Genomic DNA, 24,982 nt, shown 5'->3' with positions numbered 1-24,982 from the left:
TCCCTATCGTTGTATGGAATAAAGAGGCTTCAGAGTTTAGAGGTGCTGCCTAGGGGTTATGGACAAGGCACCAACAGCGTCTACTGCAGTGAATACCTCTGAGTACTTTTCCACTATTTCACTTATTCAGCAGAGTAGTATAGAAAAAGAAAATGTGTGCGCTCTGCCTTAAAATAGACCTGAGTTTGATCCCACTTCAGCCATAATAACTTTGTAGCCAAAATTCTCTCAAATCAGAATTAGCCTACATTACTCTACATGATCCACTAAATCAATAAAACTAGAGTCAAATACATCATCATGAACACAATTGACTCCGTAAGGGCAGCATCTGGTCACAGATTAGTTCTATGTTAAAGAGAGGAACTAAGTACTGTTTAATTTAAAAATGTTCCATTCTTTCAACAAATTACATACTACCTGTCTTAACTTTTCATTAATAGTTTCTGATTAAGAAAGTTGTAAGAAATGCATGTACCATGTCAGGCTTTTGTGGAGGTGAGAGAGGATATATTTTAAGTATATTTCACAATTCTTGGTACATAGCAAACACTCAAAAATATGTCTGGTATTGGTTCCTTTTTTCAATCACTTTAAAAATAATAAGAACAAATGTTTTTGATATGTTCCATGTTCCAGGAACCAGGCTTGAGTGTGGAAATATACAGGAGTATGTATATGGTTGTCCTTGCCAGGAGCTTGTTGTCAAAGTATAGAGAACAGACAGGCACAAATAATTAGGGAGATATAGTAAGCACTAAATTTTTTTAGAAGGAGAGAATTCTTTCAGTTGAACAAACTGTAAGATTAAATATTCCGATGAGGAAATTTATAAGGATTTTTGAAATATAATACATTGTTTCATAAGCTTCAAGAGAACAGGTCCCTAGGCTGTTTTAATTGCTGTATCACTGGTGGAGAGGACAAGACCTGACTCATAGTCCAATACTCAATAAATATGTACCAACCAAATGACTGTGAAGAATATGGAAAGTGCTTTCTAAACAGAGATAATGACTTGAGCAAGTAAGAGGAGGCAGAAAAGAATCAGGTGCAAAGAAGATATTGAACGATCAAGTTCAGCTGCAACTCTACATCCATGCAGATAAGAGGTAATGATTCAGCCTGGAAGAGTAGTTGAAGTGAGACGAGACTAGCAGAAAACGTTGAATATCGGTCCAAGGTGCTTGGATTTTTGTAGCAAAGTGAAGCTATTGAAGGCGGGAAATAACCTGATAAAAATGGTGATTTGGAAATTTGAATCTGGCAGTAAAATGAAGAAAGATTAGAGAGGCAGCAGGCAAAGGGACAGGTTAGAGGCAATTCATTGTCCAGGCCAGGTACATCTTAGTAATTGATGTTCATATGCTTAGCTCCAAATTACCACAAGCACTGACTGCTGCAAGCTGATTCTTGCTGGCATCAAGGACAGAAAGGTAGGGATATTTATCTCTGGCTATAACCCCCACATGGGACAACATGTGAATAAAGCAATCTGTTCACCCATATGGACCCCACAAGTTTTATAAATGTGAGTAAATTCACTCATAACTGGCATTTCATATAATTAAATTTAGCAGAGGTTAATCATCAAAACTACATCAATTGCAATTTCCCATTTTGGGGAATGTTTATCAATTAAGCAGAAAGAAACATACATACACATACAACATCAACAACAAGCAACAACAACATTTTTCCAGCCAAAATTATCTAACTCTTCTATGTCCTACATGGCACACTTTATTAATAAAACCACAATCAATCAATACTCAATATTATGAACACAACTGACACTATGAAATAAATAGTTGATCGTTGGTTAGCTTGGTTAAGGTGGACAAAAGGGTACTATTTGAGATAAAAATGCCCACCTGTATCTGGATAACTTCATGACTGTCAGCCTGAAATATACCCATGGGAAATATATTTCTTTGTAAGCACTCATTTTGTCAGTCATTTTACAAGTATATATTAAATGTGTATATGTATGGCAAATGTGACAGGAATAACCTAGATTTCAGGGAATAAATAAGAATACAAAATGATTCTTTTGCTTGAGAAATTTCGAGTCCATTGGGATACATTAACAGATGCTATGAGAGACAGGAAGGTAAAGAAATGGATGTCTTTAGAAAATCAATATGTATGTATTAAATGTTGGCCATATAAAGTCTTGTGTTATTTACCATTATCTGTAGAAGATTAGAAGATAAAGCTTAGTAATTTTTCAAAATGCAGATATACTTATGGATTTTCAAACTAAGGTAATATTAATAAATGGATATGTTGCTTTCACTTCTCATTTAATATTTTTATTGAGCACCTAGTATATTCTAGGCATTGTAGTAGACAATATGGATTTAATGATAATTAAAACATGTTCTGGCCGGGTGCGGTGGCTCACACCTGTAATCCTAGCACTTTGGGAAGCCGAGGTGGGTGGATCACCTGAGGTCAGGAGTTTGAGACCAGCCTGGCCAACATGGTGAAACCCCATCTGTACTAAAAATATAAAAAATTATCAAGGCGTGCTGGCGTGTGCCTGTAGTCACAGCTACTTGAGAGGCTGAGGCAGGAGAATGGAGTGAACCTGGGAGGTGGAGGTTGCGGTGAGCCAAGATCGTGCCACTGTACTCCAGCCTGAGCAAAAGTGCAAGACTTCATCTCAAAAAACAAAAACAAAAAACAAAAAACAAAAAACAAACACACAAACAAAAATCATGGTCTTCAACTAAATAGTTTATTAGGCAGTATGATGTATCTGTCAGGCTAAATTATATTGTACCAACAACTTCAGAATAAACAAGATGTATTTTTCAGTCATGCTACTTACATATCGTAGTTCAGCCTCACCTCTGTTTCGTATAGTCTTCAAAACAGGACAGGGTTGATGGGAACATCTCTATGTGAAATATGGCTGCTCCTGTGGCAGAGAGGAAAAAGATGAAGACACATATCACTTCTGCTCATATTTAATTGTTCAATGTACAGCCTATGACCATCATAAAACCAACAGGATGGGGAAGAAAAAACAGCTTGCAGGAAGATATATCCCAGGGGCAGAGCTAGGATATTTGGTGAACAATATAATCTACTGCAGTGAGTCAGCTAGGGCTACAAACTCTCCCAGTAGAAATTTTCATGGTTCTCAAAAGAAATCATCATGGACATACTTAGTAGTTGATAAAACCCTCAGATTGATTATTTATCCATGAGCTGTTATGATAGAAAAGATCAAGGACAAACACGAAATTATCCTCACCCTCTAATGCTCAGCACAAAACTAACAACAATAGCCCATCATGAGTGGAACGGCCCAATGAGAACTGAAAAATTTGTTTGTACGGCCTCATAAATTTAGGTTATTTTTGTCTACAGATCACAGTTCACAGAGAAGAACAATTTGCAATAGGGTGAACACTAAGAGTCTTGCTAAGCTTAACATAAAATTAGGCATGTTTTCTCTCAATATATTACTTTTCACTCCTTTGAAATTCTATTGCTTCTGCTGTCACTGGCACTACCACCATTAACACAACCACCACCATCACTGCCACCACCATAATGACCACCATCACCGCCACCACTATCATGAGCAACATCATCACCACCACCATTGCCATCACCACCATCACCACCACCATCACAACCATCACCATCACTATCCCATCATTAACTCCATTACCACTACCACCATCACAGTCACTACTAACATTACATCACCACCACCACCACCATCACAACCATCACCACCACTATCCCATCATTATCTCCATTACCACTACCACCATCACAGTCACCACTACCATTACATCACCATCACCACCATCACAACCATCACCACCACTATCCCATCATTATCACCGTTACTACTACCACCATCACAGTCACCACTACCATTACATCACCGTCACAACCATCACCACCACTATCCCATCATTATCACTGTTACCACTACCACTATCACAGTCACCACTACCATTACATCACCACCACCACCACCACCACCACCATCACCACCACTATCCCATCATTATCTCCATTACCACTACCACCATCACAGTCACCACTACCATTACATCACCATCACAACCATCACCACCACTATCCCATCATTATCACCGTTACCACTACCACCATCACAGTCACCACTACCATTAAATCACCATCACCACCATTACAACCATCACCACCACTATCCCATCATTATTTCCATTACCACTACCACCATCACAGTCACCACTACCATTACATCACCACCACCACCACCATCACAACCATCACCACCACTATCCCATCATTATCACTGTTACCACTACCACCACCACAGTCACCACTACCATTACATCACCAACACCACTGTCACAACCATCACTACCACCCTCATCATCATTACCACAACCATCACCATTACCACCAGTGTTATCACCTTCACCAGCACTATTACTATCAACATCACAACCATTTCACTGCTAGCTTTTACTGAAGACTCTTTTGTGCTTTATATGCATTTTTAAATTCAGTTTAATGTGCAATGATCTTATGAGGTAGATACCATGGCTATCCCTATTTTATAAGTAAGACAAGTGAGGCTTAGTGAATTGTTTTAAATGTTCCAGGTTTTCACAGCTAATAGGTGATAGACTCTGAAATTCAAATCCTGGAATCTTAATGTCAAAACTTAGGAACGTAAGCAATAAACAAATTATCTCTAAGTGGCATTAATTTAATTAGAAAGTACATAACTTGTCTTTCTCCATGATAGCAAAAACAAAACAACAGTAACAACAAAACAGTGTTCCACTTGTTTCACTGTTATTGACTGGTAGCAGAAAATCACAGGGTTTGGACCAGAAGATGTCTTGTCTTTTCCAGTTTCACTGCCAATTGACTGTGTGACCTTACAGAGACCTGTTAACCTCTCTGAGGTATAGCTGTACAACTGAGAAGATAATCTTAGATTGCCTTACCCAGTACTGGTAAGAGGGATCAAAAAATACACGTGAAATCTCAATGTGAACTATCATTCTTAGAGAGCCTACATTACTATGACTTCTGCTTAATTTTTCTCTCTCTGGAAAGCTAGTCTCTCTCTCCCTCACATAATCTTAGATTATGGCCTCTAGTCCATCTCTGGAGGGATACTTACAATTTTACTACAAATGATTATCATAAATATTTGAAGTTACTACGTTTTCAATAGCAGAACAATTACCATTTTTCATCTTGATGCCTAGCAAAAGAGGCTACATACGATTGGACAAGGTCCTCAGAGGGAGCAGGACATTAGGAAGTTTCCCAAATGCTCCCAGTTCAATTGGAGGGCAGGTGATGAGGGAGAAGTAAAAGCTCCTAGTCACCTCAAAGAACCGTTTCTTAAAGGAGGTTCTCTGACTCATGAACTTCTAACAACTCTTTAATTATTCTGGACACAAAATGACTATCCCTTTATTTCATCCAGAAAGAAAATGAAGGAGGAATTCCCCATCTCCACAGGTCAGCTTCTTATCTGGCTTGTCTTTTATGAACAGAATTGACAAGATCCTACACAGAATAGAAGACCTCAGGGGACACTCTGCCTTGGAGTGTATTCCTGAATGACTGACTTCTTGGAAGGACACTTTGAGCTTATTCTGCACAGGTGATGTGCTGCTCACAACCTCCTGAGTCATTCCGGACCTACCTGCAGAACTTTACCAAATATAAACAACCACCATAGACATTAAAGAAGAATATATTCAATTCTACAGAACCGCTCGCACTCCCTTGACATAAGATTCACCAACTACAGAATCTGCAAAAGTAGACATGAGTTCTTTCTCTGGATAAGGCTTCATTTTTATTGTTTTAAATGCAATTAAGAGTGAGTTATGGGATAGTAAGATATAGGAAGCTGTCAAAAGGCTTTTACTGTTCCTTTTATATATGCATAGTTCTATTAAGCAATATTCAGCTATTTCCTGCATTTATTTTATTACTTTGGCAAGGAGGAAATTATTTCACACATGGGTAGAATCCTGCATCCTCATCTGGCCTCACCTACTTCTTTAAATGGGTGAATAGTTAAGAGTTTGCCTGTAACTCTCAGCCCAAATCCAAGGATTCAAACACACAAAGGCTTCCAAAATGTAAAATGTTCTGATTTCTTTATTTTCCCATATGGAGCAGAAATAATGTGCCACAAAAACCTCCATTCATAACTTTTTGAGGTTATTTGAATACTAAGATACACATTTTACTATATTCTCTAATTAAACGGAACACATTATTTTCGGAAATAGAGAGGATTTTCATTGGCATGTTGCAAACTTTACCTGTTATTTTGCCTTATTGCAAAGTGTATAATTTTTCTTCTCAGCAATGGCACATACATCTTAATATGACTTATGTTAGAAAAATAGCCCATCATCAGAGAATATTAATTGCTCTTGTTTTCTCCAAAAAGAGAGGAAAAAAAAGTGGTATTCATTGCAAGAGCAGATCCATCTTCAGGTTTTCAAGGGAACTTAATGCAATGTTTCCCATAATATCCTTCCCATAAATGTTAGGCCCTAGAGTCCTGCCAAGTGGCTAGTTCTGTTTCTCCATTGTTCATTTACAAAAAAAGCCTTCTCTGCAGACACAGTCAGGGCTCTTCTTTATTTTTCTGGATTGTCTCCATAAACTACTTATTTTTGTCTGAATTTCTGCCTTTAAAAGAGTTATATGTCATTTTTAGTTCATATTCAAAGTATTGCTGTATGTCTTACACTAAGGGACAACATTGTGACTTTAGAAATTATATTTTAATTTATTTAAAGTGATAGGAAATATTTTCTCATGGCTGGGTTGAAAAAAAAGTCGGTGTGTGCAGAGTGCAATGCCAATAATACAGTGGCAGGCATATATGTGCATACAGCATTGGCTGATTTTATTGTTCTTGCTGGTGCTCCCTCTCCCATTGCCATAGGACTAAACCATTCCAAAAGCATCTCAAAATTCTGCAACAACATTTTCCCTGATCCTTATACTTTAATATTTTTTTACATCTATGGTTTTTCACAGTACTCTCTTCCTGACCACCTCTTAATATGTGACTGTTACAATTGTTGCTTTTGCAAATGTATAAGCCCTAGCCTTAGACTGTAAGCTTCCTCAGAGTGGGTATAATTCCTTAAGCAGTTTAGTGTGACCTAAGTTACCTGCACATTGCTTGACACTAAGTAGGGTCTTACGGACCAAGTAAGTCCTTAAAATGATTATTGAATATATATTTTAAGAATAAGATACCAGATGATGAAAAATAGTTATACCAAACAAGAGCCCATTAGCCCCTTATAAGCTGTATGTCAGTCATCTCCCCAGGCTGTTGGGAACATAGAAGAATAAAGTCATAGAGATGGTGAGGTCTTAAGAAACACAGAGTTGGTTGTAAAGCAGGAAGTGTCTACACTGTTGCATTTATTACATTTGTTTTTCGTGTCCATGCATCAATGGCTTAAATTTCTAACACTCTGGAGAGAATGACATTTTGGATGTCACTGGGTCACCATTACAGCACAATCCAGGTTTCACCTGGTGCAAGGAGAAGGCAGTGGGCTCTCAGAAACTTTGGCAGTAGGAGCTAAGCATTTTCTCCCACTAGGATTACACACAATGTGAGAAATGCTATTTTTCAAAAACAAAACTAGGTGATACTAGAAGAATACCGGATACTGGAAAATCGAAGATGATAAACTTTTATTAAACCTCTGTTTGCTTAATAAATGGAATGTAGAAGATACTTAACGTATGTTTACTTAATGATAAATACATCACTAAGACTCCTTTGCAGGCATTTAAACCCAGAACTTGAAGCATGTCACTTCCAGATTTATGAGTGTGCCTAGGTATCTGTAAATGAGGTATCACTAAACCACACTTGACACTGAGAACAAACTATGTTATATTCTAATTAAACTCAATTATAGCCAGGTCAAGTTGACACTATTCATAGTCAAACACCATGACTCTGAAAGTATTTCTGAGCATCTCACAAAGTTCTCATGAATCTATTCTTTCCCATGCTTTATATTCTTTAGTAAATCAAAAGCATATATGCTCCATTCCCTACTGATTCTCAATAACACTGGTATTGTCATTTTCTGAGGGTCTGCCAAGTCTAGGGTTTGCTAATGCTACTGCTCCAATTGTTGTGCTGAGTAAACTCTCATCTAAGCCAGGGTTGAAATTGCTTAACTCAAAGCTGGAATTGTGTCTACTCAACTACACATATCAATCTAAGACCTCCCATTACTTCAAAGCTGATAATTTAGACCACAGATGTATTCACACCTCAAGTGTCACGACAAATAAATAAAAAACTGCAAGGAAAGGAAAGCTCCCTTTCCTCTGAGCCAAATTCTTTTCAACTGGTTCCACAGCATGCTTGCTTGCCTTTCAAGATATCACTAAGTTTAGGTATATGTCTTCAATAGATCATCTTTGTCTTGGAATATTGCAAAGCGCTATTTGATTATCTTTTAATGCCTATATAAAGAAGTGTGTACTTGTGCAAAAATATTGCTGGTATTCCATAGCCCTAAATGATGAGGTAATAGTTCAAAGATTATTACCTCACCCTGATTATCCTTTTTGAAGCTGCAGTCTGACTCCATGTCCTTTATGCTATTCTAATTTTCTTTTTCACATCATTTATCACTATCTGGTAAGTAATATACCTGATGTTAAATATATTATTTGTTTTCTGTCTTCCTTTGCTAAAACATAAGCAGCAAGCAAGCAAGAATTCCTTTTATTTCTTGACATATTTCAAACGCCAGAATTGCACATTCCAATACTAGGTTCTTAATATACATTTGTTGAAAGAATTAAAAAGTAAATTTGCTTAACTTGCATATTACTATTTATCCTCAGGGCCAATCATCAGCTTCTTTAGTTTCTAGTTTGGAAAAGACCCAGGCATCAGCCTCATTCTGTCCCTGGCACCAGGTTTCCCCTCCAGATCTCTGGTGTCACTCGGAAATCTGAACATTTTAGCACTCCTTAGACTTAATTCTTTCTCAGAGTTTTCTATTCACTCGAAGTCTGCCAGATAGACTCAATATGTCTTAATCCCAATTGTGGAAATGAGTTGAGTTTTCTGTTACATTCTGCCCATTCCCAAAAGAATATTCCATCACTCCTACATAAAATAAAATACAAAAATAGGCATGTGGAAGGGAGAAGAATAGCCTACTTGCACTGCACATGCCAAATACACAGAAAGCTTAGCTATTAGTGTTTCTTTTTATAGAGGAAAACAATGATAATGAGAACATTGGAAGACCTGTTTCAGTGAGCCAGTGCATCAATGTTTGAGGAGGAATTATTATCTCTTCCCCAACTCCATACCTTGGTCCATAATCAAGCAATTTCTACCCTTATAGACCTATTGCAAAGGATATGAATGTCTGTCTCATAGGGAAGGCCCTTTCGGGTTTGAGAAAAACAGATGAGCACTTGGGCTGACTATAGAACAAAGAGTGTCAGAGAATGGTTATGTTATCTGGTAGAGCTGCTGTGTGGTGTATGTGGAATCATGTAATGAGAGACAAGGCAAGAAAGATAAGCAGGGGTAAGCAGGACTGGGCAATAAAGTGGGAGGAGATCCAGAAAGAGTGGCATCCCAGAACCCAAGTAGAAAATATATTTCAAACAGAAGGAGATCTGCAATGTCAAATGCTGTGGAGATGCCTGATCATCAGAGGACAGAGAAGCAGGGAACTGGTAAGGTTAAGGTCTTTGGAGATCATGTCAAGAGCACAATCAAAGAAACTACGATATAAAAGCCTGAATGGGAAGAGTTAAAAAAAAAAAAAAAGACAGAAGGTGTAGAGTAATCAAATATTTACAACATTTTCCATAGCTTTGTTTAAAAAGAAAACTTAAAATGAGTAGAGAAGGGAATTAGCTAGGTTTATTTTTTAAAAGACAGAAGCTATCACAGATTTTTGTATTCAAGCAGAATTCATCCAGAATAAAAATATTTTATTATTTTAGAAGAGGGGATATATATATACACACACACATATATACACACGCATATATATATATATACACACACACGCAAACACACACAGACAGTGTTTGTTTGAGTAGGAAGAGTCAACAATGCAGGAACAGTTCAACCTTGTTAACAGGAGTGAAAGCAGTGTATAGAAGTACAAGCTGAAGGCTTGGTAGGGAAAAGATGGAATCATTATTTTTAGAGGGATCCAATTTTCTCCATGAAGTAAAAGGCAAGGTTATCTCCTAAAAGTGAGAAGGCAGTGGGCTTAGTGGCAGCTTGAAGATGGAGGAAGCTGACGAATAGCCATTTGGGATTGCACATTTAGTATACATTTTAAAGGTCACCTGAATAAGTAGTTCCCAAACTTAGCCAATTGTCCACATCACCTGGATGGTGTCCATAAACATGCTTGGTCCAAACTCATACTTAGAGAATAATACTTATGCAAAATAGATCCAAAAAATATTCACTTAAAAAAATAAAGGAAAGGTCTTTTCAAGAGATTCCGACAGCCTGCCATATTTGGAGACGGCCATTATTGTTATGTTGCAACTCCACCTATGGATTATCCAGAAAAGCACCCTTACCGTGAAAAGAAACAAGTTCATCATTTACAAAATACAGAAAATGACAGGCCCATATTCTCAGCTCTGAAAGACTCAGTGTGTAGATCATCGTGGTGCTCAGTTGCACTTCACATTGTTGTCAGTTACATATCTACTTTTTCCAAGCTTAGAGACTGTTTTACTTGAGTATCTTTAACATTAGCACAGAGACTGGCACGCAGAAAACACTTGATACAGGGCGTATTCGTTAGGGAACCTCTACTGCTAAAACGATAAACCTCAAATTTGCGGTAATTTGCCATAAGCACAAGGGTATTTCTTGCTTAAATAATGTCCAGTCGTAGGATGAGTAGATGAAGGAATTCCTTCCAATCCAATCAATTAGGGAAGTAGATAACAAAGACTTTTCCATCTTCATTCACCACATGGCTTCCACAGACACTCTGGGAATCTAGTAGTCAGTTTGGGAAAGACAGGATGTGAAGAATGCTACAGAAAGTGGTTTAGCCTGGAAGTGGCTCATATGACTTTTTCCTACCTTCTCTTGGTCATAGGACCTTCTCAGTAATAGGACCCCACCTAGATATAAACTGCTGTGGGACTTGTATATCCTGGCTGGGTATCTGCTGCCAGCAAAAATTATAAGACTATGGAAGTGGAACATAAACCATTGATGGCATTTTTGATCACCTCTGTCAAAAAAAATTGTAAAGAAGACATTTTTTGAAGCTTTCTCAGAGTCCTTTTGCAACTATTACTAATTCTTAATCATTTTCCTCGGTATAAGAATCTTACATATTTTGTAGTGTTCATGCATTATTCAACATGTACTCTGCACAAAGATACACACACATATGCCCTTGTAGAGTCATATGGTGGTTGCAATATGATCACTAATTTTAAGAAGCTCATAATACATAGAGTGAGGGAACATATGGATAAACCATTATGATTAAGCCTGGCATGTTCTGTGATGCTGACTGTGTGAACAGTCACAGAAAGTGCATCTTCAAGTCAGCGACATTAAGGCAAACTTTCCAGGAGAGGTGTTTCAGCTGATCTTGGAAGGAAACTAGGAATAAGATATTGGAGAAGAGAGGGGAAGTACCCCAGACCATAACAGCATATACTCTGACAGAGAAGTTATCGTACTTTTGTACAGCTGGAGTGAAGAGTTCATGGGGAAACAATGGGAGACATGTCCGGGACGCAGGCGTGGAGACCATCACAGAGGGACTTGTGATGGTCTCTTAAGTCCTTATGCTTGCATATTTTAGCACATGCTATTTTTTTTTTTTTTTTAGTTCCGGGATACATGTGCAGAATATGCAGGTTTTTTACATATGTATACATGTGCCATGGTGGTTTGCTGCACCTCCCAACCCGTCATCTAGGTTTTAAGCCCCACATGCGTTAGGTATTTGTCCTAATTCTATCCCTCCCCCAGCTCCCCATCCCTGACAGGCCTGCTGTGTGATGTTCCTCTCCCTGTGTCCATGTGTTCTCACTGTTCAACTCCCACTTACTAGTCAAACATGTGGTATTTTGTTTTCTGTTCCTGTGTTAGTTTGCTGAGAATGACGGCTTCTGTTTCTTCTACTTAACATTTATTGCCCACTCTTTACCTGGATTTACGTGGTTTTTATTTATTTTTGATATTTAGATTTCTTATGACATTTTCTCAGTTTAGGTGTTCTTCAGGTTTCTCCTAAAGATGACTTTTCCTTAAAGGACTTTTTTGGATCCTATTCTTCTTTCAATTGGTATTATATTTTCCTGTTTTTTTTTTTTTTTCATAGCAAATATCACAAGGACTATTTTTAAAATAATATGCATTTTTATCATGCATGTGTTCCTTGCTGGGTTGCATTATTTATGAGACTGAGAGCTTATCTGTAGTTGTCACAGTTGTATATCTCTCACCTAGCACAGAGCCTAGTGGAGAGGAGGTGACGGAAGGAAGGAAGGAAGGAAGGAAGGAAGGAAGGAAGGAAGGAAGGAAGGAAGGAAGGAAGGAAGGAAGGAAAGAAGGAAAGAAGGAAGGAAGGAAGGAGAGAAAGAGAGAGAGAGAGAGAAAGAAAGAAAGAGAAGGAAGAAAGGAAGGAAGGAGAAAGAAAGAGAACGAAAGAAAGAAAAGAAAATGAAAAGAAAAGAAGAGAAAAGAAAAGAAAAGAAGAGAATAGAAAAGAAAAGAAAAGAGGAAATTAGGTGCTCTCACATACCAGACGCTGTGCTAAATATTTTACGGTTATTTTATCTCATCCTAACTTCTGTGATTGATACTATCAATATCCTCAATTACACAGATGAAAAAACTGAGGCCAAAAAAATTAAATGAATTGCTCAAGGCCATATACCGGTAACAATATTATTTATTTTCATTGTTATTTTAAAATTCCATTATCTCAACTACTGTAAAGCAGAGTAAAGACTACTGTGACACGAAGCAAGCTCTGTGGGCTTCATGTGTTTCACTTATAAAATGAACGGGTGATTTCTATAATCTCCATTTGAAAATCTATTTATGTCTGAGGACACAAAAAGAGGTGGGCTCAGAAGGGTCAGATGTTCTACTCAATGTTATTGAGCTGGTATAGATCAATAACAGGAATCCAAAACCCCTGACCCTCATCAAACACATTTCAGGGCCAGGCGCAATGGCTTACTCCTGTAACCCCAGCACTTTGGGAGGCCAAAGCAGGTAAACCTAAGGTTAAGGGTTCAAGGCCAGTCTGGGCAACATGGCAAGACCCCGTCTCTACTAAAAATATAAAAATTAACTGGATGTGGTGGTGGGTGTCTGTAATCACAGCTACTCAGGAGGCTGAGGCAGGAGAATTGCTTGAACCCGGGAGGCGGAGGTTGCCGTGAGCTGAGATCAGCCATTGCACTCTAGCCTGGGCGACAGAGCAAGACTGTCTAAAAAAAAAAAAAAAATTCAGGAAGTCTTTCTGGGTGACTTCCAAACGGGTCCAAAATGTGAAAGACATAGTTCATGTAGTTCTAGGATTACCAGAGTCATGTGTACAATGAAGTAATACGGGGAAATTTCCATTTCATTCAATTCATCAACATGTAATGAATTCTCAGTATTATGGATCTCCCATGCATTAGGCATTTCATACTGGCTCTCAAAGCACTGACTCACACTTTAAAAATAAATTCCCATCACTTAGCTCATTCTCAGGATGCATTTTCTCATAAAAAGTTTTCTGATCAGCTTCTGCTCATTGCTTAGCTTGCCAGGTGCACGACAAATGGCAATGTGGTGACGTGGGCTGCTGTGTTCTCGTTAGTACCAACAAGGAGACACAGAAAGACCCTTCATTTATGCGTGTGTCTGACTTTTAAACTGGCCTTGAAAACTGTCAGTTCAGATCTTTGTTCTGTCTTAACATGAAGAGTCACAATTTCTGGCTGCTTATCCTTAAAACACCACTTGATTTTTATATATGTTGTGATTATAAGGATTTACGTGGATGCACAATTACAAATAAGCAAGAGAATTCTATTACACACCCACTTGATACCTTACACTTAGAAAATTCTGAAATAAGTTTGTTTTGTGAATTTCTATAGGCATGATGAAATGCCTTTGTATTCCTCAACCACACATCAGAAACAATACAGACGGCACTGGGCTTGTATTAAGGAAAGCTACATTCAAATTCTAGCTCCCATATCTGCTGGATGTGTGTCCTTAATCAAGTCATTTTATATTTCCAAAATTTGGTTTCCTTAACTGAAGATGAGTATGTTGAGAGAATTCAATCCCATATTTCAGAAGAAGATCACTGAGAATGGCTAGTACAAAGTAGCCATTAATAAATATAAGTTGAACTTGAATGTCAGGTTTATCTCTCCATATCCCCTTTCCATTTACATATAGGTTCTTTTTTTTTTTTTTTTTTTTTTTTTGAGACGGAGTCTTGCTGTGTTGCCCAGGCTGGAGTGCAGTGGTGTCGTCTCTGCTCACTGCAAGCTCTGCCTCCCAGGTTCATGCCATTCTTCTGCCTCAGCCTCCCTACCAGCTGGGACTACAGGCGCCCACCACCATGCCTGGCTAATTTTTTTTTATATTTTTAGTAGAGATGAGGTTTCACCGTGTTAGCCAGGATGATCTTGATCTCCTGACCTCATGATCTGCCTGTCTCGGCTTCCCAAAGTGCTGGGATTACGGGCGTGAGCCACCGCGCCTGGCCCATATACGTTCATTTTTAAGGCAATGCTCCACGTCATTTTGCTGAATATATCCTATGTGTCAAACAAAATACTGACCGAGAATAACTGACTTGCAACAATAATCTGCTATTTTCAATATAAGCTCTGAGCTGGGCTGAAGGACAAATGTCCTTGTTCAAATATCATTGGTACTCCTTGCCTTGGTTAAACTCCTCAGGCCTCAGTTTCCTCATCTATTAAAATAGCATGGGCATACTAATGCCCTTCTATAAAATTACCGGGAGCACCAACTGTAATAAAATATAAGCTAGTTCTCAGAAAATCCATAGACATTTTACAAATAATGCTATTTTTGGTCTGTTTTTATTAATTTTATAAGCCATTCATATTCAGGGCAGAAATTGTGAAATCTCTTGATATCAGTATAGTCAAATACGGAGCATAACACGGAATACTCACTGTCCCTTAGATACAGCATGAAGACAATGTATGAAGAGACCATAGTTTTTTTGGTTAGGGCAGCGATTAATTATTTATAATTTTTAAAAAACTGATGTTTATATTGTACTGCTATTATGACATGCTGCATGGTAAAATATTGATCATATATTTTTGGTTTTTTAGTACAATTTTAACTATCTATCTATCTATCTATACACACACACACACACACACACACACACACACATATATATATATATATATATATATATTTTCGTGACAGTCTCACTTTGTAGTCCAGGCTGGAGTGCAGTGGTGCCGTCTCGGCTCACTGAACCTCCCCCTCCTGGGTTCAAGCAATTCTCCTGCCTCAGCCTCCTGAGTATCTGGACTACAGGTGCATGCCACCAGGTCCAGATTTTATTTTTAGTAGAGATAGAGTTTCACCATGTTGACTAGGATGGTTTCGATCTCTTGACCTCATGATCCACCCTCCTCAGCCTCTCAAAGTGCTGAGATTACAGGCATAAGCCACCCCGCCTGGCCGACAATTTTTTATACTTTGGAAAGTTGAACAAGGAGAGCTGTGTACTCGTAATGTCAATCCTTACTCATGTCTTAACGCTTTGTTTACGATGATGACCATAATTCCGTTGGGGTTCATGATTCTATGATCACCATTTGACATAGGCAGACAGAAAATAAAAAAACCTGCATAGTAAGAAAGAAACATCCTTCCTGGGGTCTGCCATAGGCTGAATTGACACTGCTATTTACCATAATTTTCTTAAAGTTCATGAAAATCCTTGAACCTGCATATTATCATTGCAGCTTTAAGAATAAGAAAACTTGACCCAAAGAGGCCATAATATACCACAAATCAAAGAAGTAGTAAGACACGGAAGTAACTCGATTGACTCCAAATGTTGGAATCCAAACTCCATTTCCTTTTGCTACACTAGGTTGCCTTCATGCAATACTGACTGTAGATTAACCACACACATGCACAGTAGGTCACTGTAATAGCCCAGCCTTGGTTTGATGATTATTCTGATTATTCAAGAATCAGATTGGTGTTGAAAAATATTTATTTTCTCACAACAAATTATAATGATTAGCTCAACTGTGTAATCTAAGAGGCTGAGCATATACTAAGCAACAAATCTAATACTCTTATAATTTCTTCACTTCTACCAGCTACCCTTAGAAATCAGCATTATCTTAAACTACCAGGACAAGGCCAATACAAAATAGGGCCTGACATTTTAGCAGTTTTATAGACAGGAGAGGCTAGATTATCAAAATCAAATCCACATATAATTGTATCACACACAAACTAAAATGTAGCTCCAGATAACCCCAAATCACTTTTGTTACTGTGTGTTTTTCTTTAAATAATACTGCTATGACCATAGGCTTATTCTCTTATATAAAATATGATATTATCATATTGTTGCCTAAAAAAAAGACACACACACACACACACACACACACATTCACAGACACTTAATAATGAATCAGAACCAACCAACAGTGATTCTTCACTTTTCACTTTTTCCTCTCAAAGCATGTAGATGAGCCTAGACATGACCAAGTCAAGAAGATGTACTATCTTGAGATCTTGAGATGTTGAGCTGCTTGCTAAATTAACAGAAGAGAAACACAGCAAAATAGAATTTTAAAAGCTTACTTATGCAAAAAAGTACTTCTCATGGTTTAACAATTTTAGCAGAGGCATACATGAAGAGAACTCTGCTGAGATCCCTAGAAAAGAATGTCACCTATTCCTGACCCACAGGAGGTCTTCATGGGTGGGCAAAGTAAACAGCACCCATGTGGCATCATTGAAAGGGCACAGGAGAGTTTCCAGAAAACGACTGCATAACACCTAAAGATCCACCTCTTCTGTTTCTCCTGCTGTTTAAATATAGCATTGACTTTCAGTGCATGACATTATATAACCATCTGAAATGAGTATAAGCTCTTGGAAGCCCTTTACATCTGGGTATGAATTTATACTCTGCACTGGGGAGCTACAGAAGCCTGTTTCCTCCTGCATGAACTGTGAAATACTCCCCTATCTGCCTCACATCGTTGTCACGTACATTTAGTGAACCTTATATTCTGCTTTATTTATCCAGCACCACTCCTCCTCTATTCAAAAACATCCCTCCCCCTCATGTCAATCTACATCTGAGAAATGCTCTTTTTTCATCCCAGCCTTAGATTTATCTGTAAGCTTCCAGATTCTTTTGGAGTCCTTGGTTACGATTAAGTGACCCAAGATGGTATCCCAACTGGTTTTCTTTTTTTCAACTAGAACTGAGAAAATTAAGTTTTGTTTCTGTTCCCCTCTGGCAGCAAATCTGTAAGATGGTAGTAAGATGCTACTAACAGCAAAGTTCATAGTCATTCAAAATTTGAGTCCCATTCATGGAAAACATTATTAAAGCAGTTGACCATAGTACCTTTTCCACTTGCTGATCTCACATTCTCTTTTCAACTAACTTCCATTACGTTTCTCCCTCTACCTCTCTACTAAATATGTTCTTACCAAGGACATAGTTCCCTCCATTTTGCCAAATTCAATGGTTGCTTTTCTGTTCTTTTATTTAATGACATCACAGCCATATTAAATGTAATAAATACTCCCTCTGTCTGAAAACACTTTTGTTTTTGTTGTTGACTTCCAATACACCACCCAGTCCTTTTCACATACCAGATTCTTGGTGACTTTTTCTCAGCATCTTCTCTGGTTCTTTCTCTATTAAAGCTCTAACTGTAAGAATGCCAGCATAGGACCAAGATTGATCTAGCCTGCTTTCCTCTCTCTCAGAATACTCTCCTTAGCTAACCTTACCAGCCCTTGGGCTTTAAATGACATTGGCATGCTTATGGTTTCCTAACCCAGGGCTTACAGCTCTGACCTCTCTCTAGAAGTCAGATTTATGTGCACAACTGCCCACAAGTCATCTCTATGTGGATGTCTAATGGGCATCTCAAGGATCTGAATACCACTTTTGATTTACCCCTTTCTACTCTTTGATTTCCCTTCTCGACTCTTGTCATTTAAGTAATACCAAATTGCCCCAGCTAAAACATGGAAAAATTATCTTTGATTTGGTTTCACAAGTCCCCCTTCTTTTCTGCCTTCACTGACTGTTTCCTGAGTCCCTTCTAAGTATAGTCCCATATAAGGCCCACAGTTCATACCTTCCATTTGTTATCCTTGAGGGCAAAGCTCATCAAAAGGAAGTCCTCCTGCAGACTTGAGTTTAACTCAAATACAGACCAGTGATTTTTCTAATGCCTTGTCCTACAGAGTTGAACTTTACTTGGATAGAAGCCAACTATTTCTCTAACACCTGGTCCTAGAGGTACAATCAGGGCCACACAGGACTTGCTACGTGCTGTCTTTTTGGGTAGTTTCTGATCACAAGTCAGCCTGAAGTAGTTGTGACTGATGTCTCTTAACTCACCATCTACAAGCCATGATTGCTCTGTCTCTCTCTGGGACTCTGGACTCTGTGATCCTCAAGGATGTTCTCGTTATTGGATTGTTCTTCTCTGTAAAAGAAAGAACAAAAGCTGAGCCATTTTCTAATTTTATACTGAATAGTCTTTTTCTGTTTGCCTACACTTATACTAAGCATTCTACGTGTGTAAACTTTTTAATATTCACAACAAACCTTTAAGGTAGGAATTTGTAATGCAGCTGAAAGCTACATTACAAACTATAAGAGAGATGTTCATCTTTCACTCTGTGAGTTTGGGCTTGTGGTTGCATTGCATTCTGCTGTACGCTAAGGGCCTAATTGGCACAGAGCCTGGCACACTTTAGTGCTGGTACCTAACATGTGAATTAACATGCTCAGAGTGACAGAGATGGGCAGATGAATCTACTCTGAAGATCACTGTTATAGGCTAAATTGTGTCCCTCTCAAGATTTGTATGTTGAAGTCTAACCCCTAGTACCTGAGAATGTGACTGCATTTGGAGACAGGATTTTTAGATAGGGAATGAATTAAAATGAGGTCATAGGATAGGGTGGGCCCTAATCCAGCATGACTAGTGTCCAAATATGAAGAGGAGATTAGGACACAGATATGAAGAGAGGGAAGACCATATGAAGACACAATGGGGTATAATAGCCACTTGCAAGCCAAAGACAGGGCCTTCAGAAGAAATCAACCCTGCTTACACATTAATCTCAGATTTCCGTCCTCCAGAATGGTGAGAAAATAAGGTTGTGTTGTGTAAGTCACGCAGTCTGTGCTTGTTATGAAAGCCCAAGCAAACTAACAAAGTCACTATGGTGGATGCCATGGGCTCCAGAAATTCATGAGCCACCGTCATGCAGGTGAGTCACCCTCATCCAGACCCGGACATTGAAAAAGCCAGCAGAACAGAGGACACTTAGATGGAAGACAAGAGAGAGTTTACGGTAGAAGAAACACCTCACCCATTCTACACATATGGCCTTACCTAGACATATGTGTAGGTAACTCACCATCTACAAGACATGATTCCTGTCTCTCTCGCTGGGGACTCTGGACTCTGTGATCCTCAAGGATGTTCTCATTATTGAATTGTTCTCTGTAAGAGAAAGAACAAAAGCTGAGCCATTTCCTAATTTTATACTAAATAAACCTTTACTAGATAGGAGCACTGGTAATACACTGGAATAAGCCTAAGCAAGGACCCAAAAGACTGGGCTCTAGGCCTGACAGCTGATAGTCTGTAACAATGGGGAAGACCATCGATGTGTATAAAATCCAGTCACTCCATTGGACAATTGTAATTAACCACTTGGGCTTTACAGGAAAACTCAAGGGGATGATGACTAGCAGGTGACTTTGCTAATTCTGACATGCTCTGCAAGTGTGAGGGGTCACTCTTATTATTTTTACTCCTGTTTTTGTTTTACAAACTCTAACCAGTGGCTCAGGACAAAATGCATCCAGCTGCACTGATGAATGCTGCCTGCCTCTGCAATTGCCTTCTTCATTTGTTTCTATTTCAAACACTCGGTGAACAGAGTAATTGAGTTTGAATTGCTTGGGGGATCTCCCCCCTCATGGTTCCATTCAAGGAGAAGCTCATAGTTGTTCATGATTTATCATTTCCCCTTCTAAGTGTATTTGGTACGTGTGCCCAGCACAGTAGCTACATAAGGGTAGCACACATGTGCCGTCACTTCCAATACAGACATGAATAAATCCAGGGCAGCCCTTCTGCCTTGATCACTTATGGAAGCAGCTCTTTTATACTCTAAAATGGATTTTTTTTTTAAATCTCACAGTCCCTCTCATGGAAACTGTGTCTAAATTAACTCCTTGTCCTCAAGCACCCTGGCTTCCACCCAACCCTTAATGTTTCCACTGCACTGAGAAGGCAAGAAGGACTCTGTAATTTTGCAATTGCAGAGATATTCCTGTGAATTTGAGCCCACCTGTAAATAAAAACAGCTTATATTTCGGATCAGTCATTACATGCTAAACTGTGTCATAAGCTTTTAACAAGTGTAGCTTTTTTTTAAGACTCAAAACTCAATGAGGTTACAATTATTATTGTCTCATTTTATAGGTGCAGTGGTTTTAAAATATGACTATGAATTCTTAGATACTTCTTCCATGATAAGGTGAGGTCTATGCCCTCTTCCCTTATATCTAGGCAGGCTATGACTGCTGGCCAATAGAGAACAAAAGAAAAGACACTCAGTGACTCCAAAAGCTTGGTCATCAAAGGCCATGCAACATTCCCCTTCATTACTGGAAATCTCACTTTGGGATCCCAGAACCATCATCTAAGAATTTCTACCACTCTACCTGGAGAGGCCGTGCCTGCCCTTTGGTCAATAGTTGCATATGAAGCCAGTATCCCAGTCATCACTGCCAAGGTGCCAGACATGTGAGAAACCTTTCCTGGATACCCCAGACCAACCACCTACCAACGGAATACCATCAAGTGGCCTCTGTCAACACTGTGGAGAAAACAACAGCTCAACCAATCTCTGCCCAGATTTCTCACCCAGAAAATTATGAGTTATATCAAAATAGATGTTAATTTAAGATGTTAAGTTTTGGGGGAGTCTCTAGTCACACAACAGTAAATTACCCCGATACCAGTTGAAGAAAGTGAGGCAAAAAAATAGTGAAGAACTTATCCAAGGTCACAGTGATATGTCATGAGTTGTAATTGGACTTCAGAGAGTCTGATTATAGAAACTAACTTCATATAGCCTTTTAGTCATAAACCCATAACCATATGATAATGACATTATGAATATAGACTGGAGAAAAAAAAATAGGATCTGGCTCAACAAAAGAAGTGATTTCTTATAGCGAATGCTGTCCAAACAGTAAAGTCGGGACAGTTTCAGCTTTTAAAGATGTGGGGTAGTCAAAATATTACAGCTTTAAATTCTTCTCCAACCCGCTATCAATTGTGTAACCCTGACCCAGTAAGTCAACTTTTCTAAACCTCCACTTTCTCTTTTGTAAAACATAAAGATAATAACTGAGAGATTCAAATGAGATCAGGTCTAGCACAGAGTATACATTCCATTTTAAATGTTGAAAAAAGTCTTAGAAGATAATTTCCTCCCCCAGAGAAATCCGCACACCAAGGATGTATAAAACAGCGGTTGGGACATTTGTCAATGGCTGATCACTGAAGAGGTGCTAGTGGAAACCACTCAGTAGAGGTCAGAAATCCGGCAGTGCACAGGTGAGTGCCTGTTTCTGCTCCCCCCAGCAAAGAATTATCTATTGCACAATTTCAATATTGCTGCTGTTGCTAACACTTTTATAAAGGGATCTTTACATTGTGTAGAAGTTGAAATAGATAATACCTAAGATCCCAGCAAGATTCAATTGCAGGACTCAAAAATGCTATAATTTCAGTTTTCTAACACACTAGGATTCTGACCTTTAGCAATTCTATGATCCCAAGATTATAGAAGACCTGTAAAGTTTTAAGTGATATGATTCTAAGAAGCCACAATTCTAAATTTCTAAGATTCTATTTTTTATTGTAAGGTTTCTTTAAATCTAAGACTACTTTTCTAAGCTTCCATGATGTTAAGATCTTGAGAGGCTTTTTATCTTAGATTGTAAGGTATCTTGAGGTTATGTTTCTAATAAGCTCTATCCCAAGAAACAGGGCTGCTTTGATTCTAAGATAACGAATGCTGCAGTTCTAAGATGCTAACGTGTCATAATGTACGTTTCTAGATTTATGTATCTAGAACACGGAAATGTACTGTGTTGAGGTGAGGGGTTAGTCTATATCCCATAGCTTAGATTCCCAAACTGTTTGATGATCTGGTTTTATAATCGAACAGCAACGTTTGAGGAATAAGATGTGCATTGAAATGTTTCTTTCAGTAAATGAAAGTTCAGTAACTATGATACAATATAGAGCTGCTGGCCCAGTTTTAACTAAGTTCATGTTCTTGGATATGAAAAGGACACTAACATTTATATCCATTACCTTGAAAAGCATATCTCATGGGATACAATCATAAGGTAACTTTATTTTTATCTCCTACTTTTCTTTTGCATTTATTCTGTGGAGATGGTTATGTTCTGCCCCTGGATTACATTTAGGGTAAGTCTTATATTTTTTCTGGTCATGCATGAGTAAGTAGCATATAGGCAATTAAGAAAGAATTAATTTGTCTATTCCAGTGAAATAATCAAAACCTTTTTTTTTTTTTTTTTTTTTTTGATAAGATGGAGTCTCACTTTGTTGCCCAGGCTGGAGCCCAGTGGTGTGATCTCGGCTCACCGCAACCTCTGCCCCTGGGTTCAAGCAATTCTCCAGCCTTAGCCACCCAAGTAGCTGGGATTACAGACATGTGCCACTCCCAGCTAATTGTTGTATTTTTAGTAGAGATGGGTTTTCACCATGTTGGCCAGACTGATCTTAAATTCCTGAGCTCAAGTGATCCTCCTCCCTCAGCCTCCAGAAGTGCTGGGATTACAGGCGAAAACTTTAAACTTAACCAATGTTGCAGCTACTTCTCTTTCCTGGGTCTGGCTCCCTGAACTCCAAGAGAGGTGCACAGTTGGCTTCTTTTTTCTTCTTCTAAATTGCTCTTTTACTATCTCATACTATCTTCCTAAGCCTGATTCAGACCCCTCCAGGCTAGAGAATAGGAATGGGGGAGAAGGAGAGAGAAAAGAGGTAGAGAATATATTACTTGAGTAGAACTATTGAGGGAGAACACAGGTTCTCCTTGAGGCTGGCAAGTGTTTAACTCTGCCTCTCAGCAAACATCTGTGAATTTCTGTGATAATGCTAGCCCATCTGTATGGCTGGAGCTCTCCCCCTTGCAGTGAGACAGTGCATTTCTATTTCAGTTGATCATGTAGGGCTCCCCTTTTAGCTTCCTCTTTTTGGTATGCCTCTGGCATTTTTCAATCAAGTTCACTCACCCTTCTCAAGCAAGAGCTAAGACAACTCTCTTATGTGAGGCTCACATTGGTCCACAAAAGACCACAATGCACCCTTTGTTTTTAGAAATGCTGAGTTCAACTGAGTCCCAGTTCAGCTGCTTTCTTCTCCCTTCAAGCTATGGGCTAGCTGGTAATGTCTCAGGTGCGCGTTAGACACAAGTTCACAAAGGCTCCTCTTTGAGTGGTCTCTTCAAACCCTTTCTCACCTGAGATGAAGAAAGATGCTCTCTGTCCTGTTACCCTGTGCTTGGTGTGCAAAGCGGGTGATAGGGTAATAAGGGACTCACCATAAGTGAGTCCTTTAATCCCCAAATCCTCTTCTAATCTCTCACATTTTTATTCATCTGCTGCAACATCTTTCATAGTCTAGAGCAGAGGTCAGTGAACTATCATACTCTAGTCAAGTCCTATCCACTCCCTATGTTTATAAGTAAAGTTTTATTGCAACAAAGCCACATTCATTCATTTGTACATTGCCTATGAATACTTCTATTCTGCAGCAGCAGAAGTGAACAGGTGCAACACAGATGATATTGTCCATAAAGCCTATTTACTCTCTGGTCTTCTACAGAAAATGTTTGATGAACCCTGTTCTGGAGACAAGAGCACAAATCTGGTTTCTGTCACCTTCTTTTGCAGATACAGCAGGTGCTTCTTGCTTCTCTTTTTGAAGGTGTTATATTGAGACCTATATGAAACTGTGACTAAAATGGATTCACTTTAACCTTCTTTCATCCTGTTGAACATTTGTCAAGTATCCACTGATAAGCCAGGTATTACACTGTAATATTTACCCAAGTTACCTTGGTCTAATCCTTATAAGGATACTGTGAGGAAAGCAACATGTTCTCATTTTACAGAAGAGGATATTTACCCTCAGAGAATTGTAGTAACTTGCCTCAGGATATACGGTCAGTAACCCACTAAAGAAAGAATAAAACTAGTTCTGACTATGGAGGAAATGCTTTTACACATGTCTCGATTCTGTCCAGCTGCATTTTCCAGAGACTGGAAACCATGTTGCAAAGTTCTTCTCTCATTACCGGTTCTTATTTTCCATCTCAGAGATGTAGGGTGCTATTATCATCACCATTCCTAGAACACGTGATCTGGGAGCAGTGGAGACACTCCTTTGTTTGAATAACATGAGAACTGTATATCTAATAACTCCCTTTCAAATTACGATTGAGATGGACGCTGTCAAAGCCACCATCTGCAAATGTAAATTCCAGCTAAATTTCAGAACTCTTTGTTATGAATTTCCTCCTAGGGAGAGTGTTCTTTCCTGACTTCTGCTT

At 38.7% G+C, this 24,982-nt stretch overlaps 1 long non-coding RNA gene across 1 annotated transcript; it reads right to left on the bottom strand.

Annotated features, from left to right (window-relative positions):
- Positions 1-2,593: 2,593 nt before the first annotated feature.
- On the bottom strand, positions 2,594-19,822 carry LOC135964827 (uncharacterized). Its single transcript, XR_010577510.2, has 3 exons — positions 19,733-19,822; positions 18,702-18,789; positions 2,594-2,926 (listed from the first exon to the last, which is right to left on the bottom strand). It is a non-coding gene; the product is annotated as an uncharacterized lncRNA (long non-coding RNA).
- Positions 19,823-24,982: the final 5,160 nt, after the last annotated feature.

This window comes from Macaca fascicularis, chromosome 8, assembly GCF_037993035.2.
Source record: "Macaca fascicularis isolate 582-1 chromosome 8, T2T-MFA8v1.1".
NCBI classification, from domain to species: Eukaryota; Metazoa; Chordata; class Mammalia; order Primates; family Cercopithecidae; genus Macaca; species Macaca fascicularis.
Note: the sequence above shows the minus strand (reverse complement) of the source record. Positions and strands in the feature narration are given on the sequence as shown.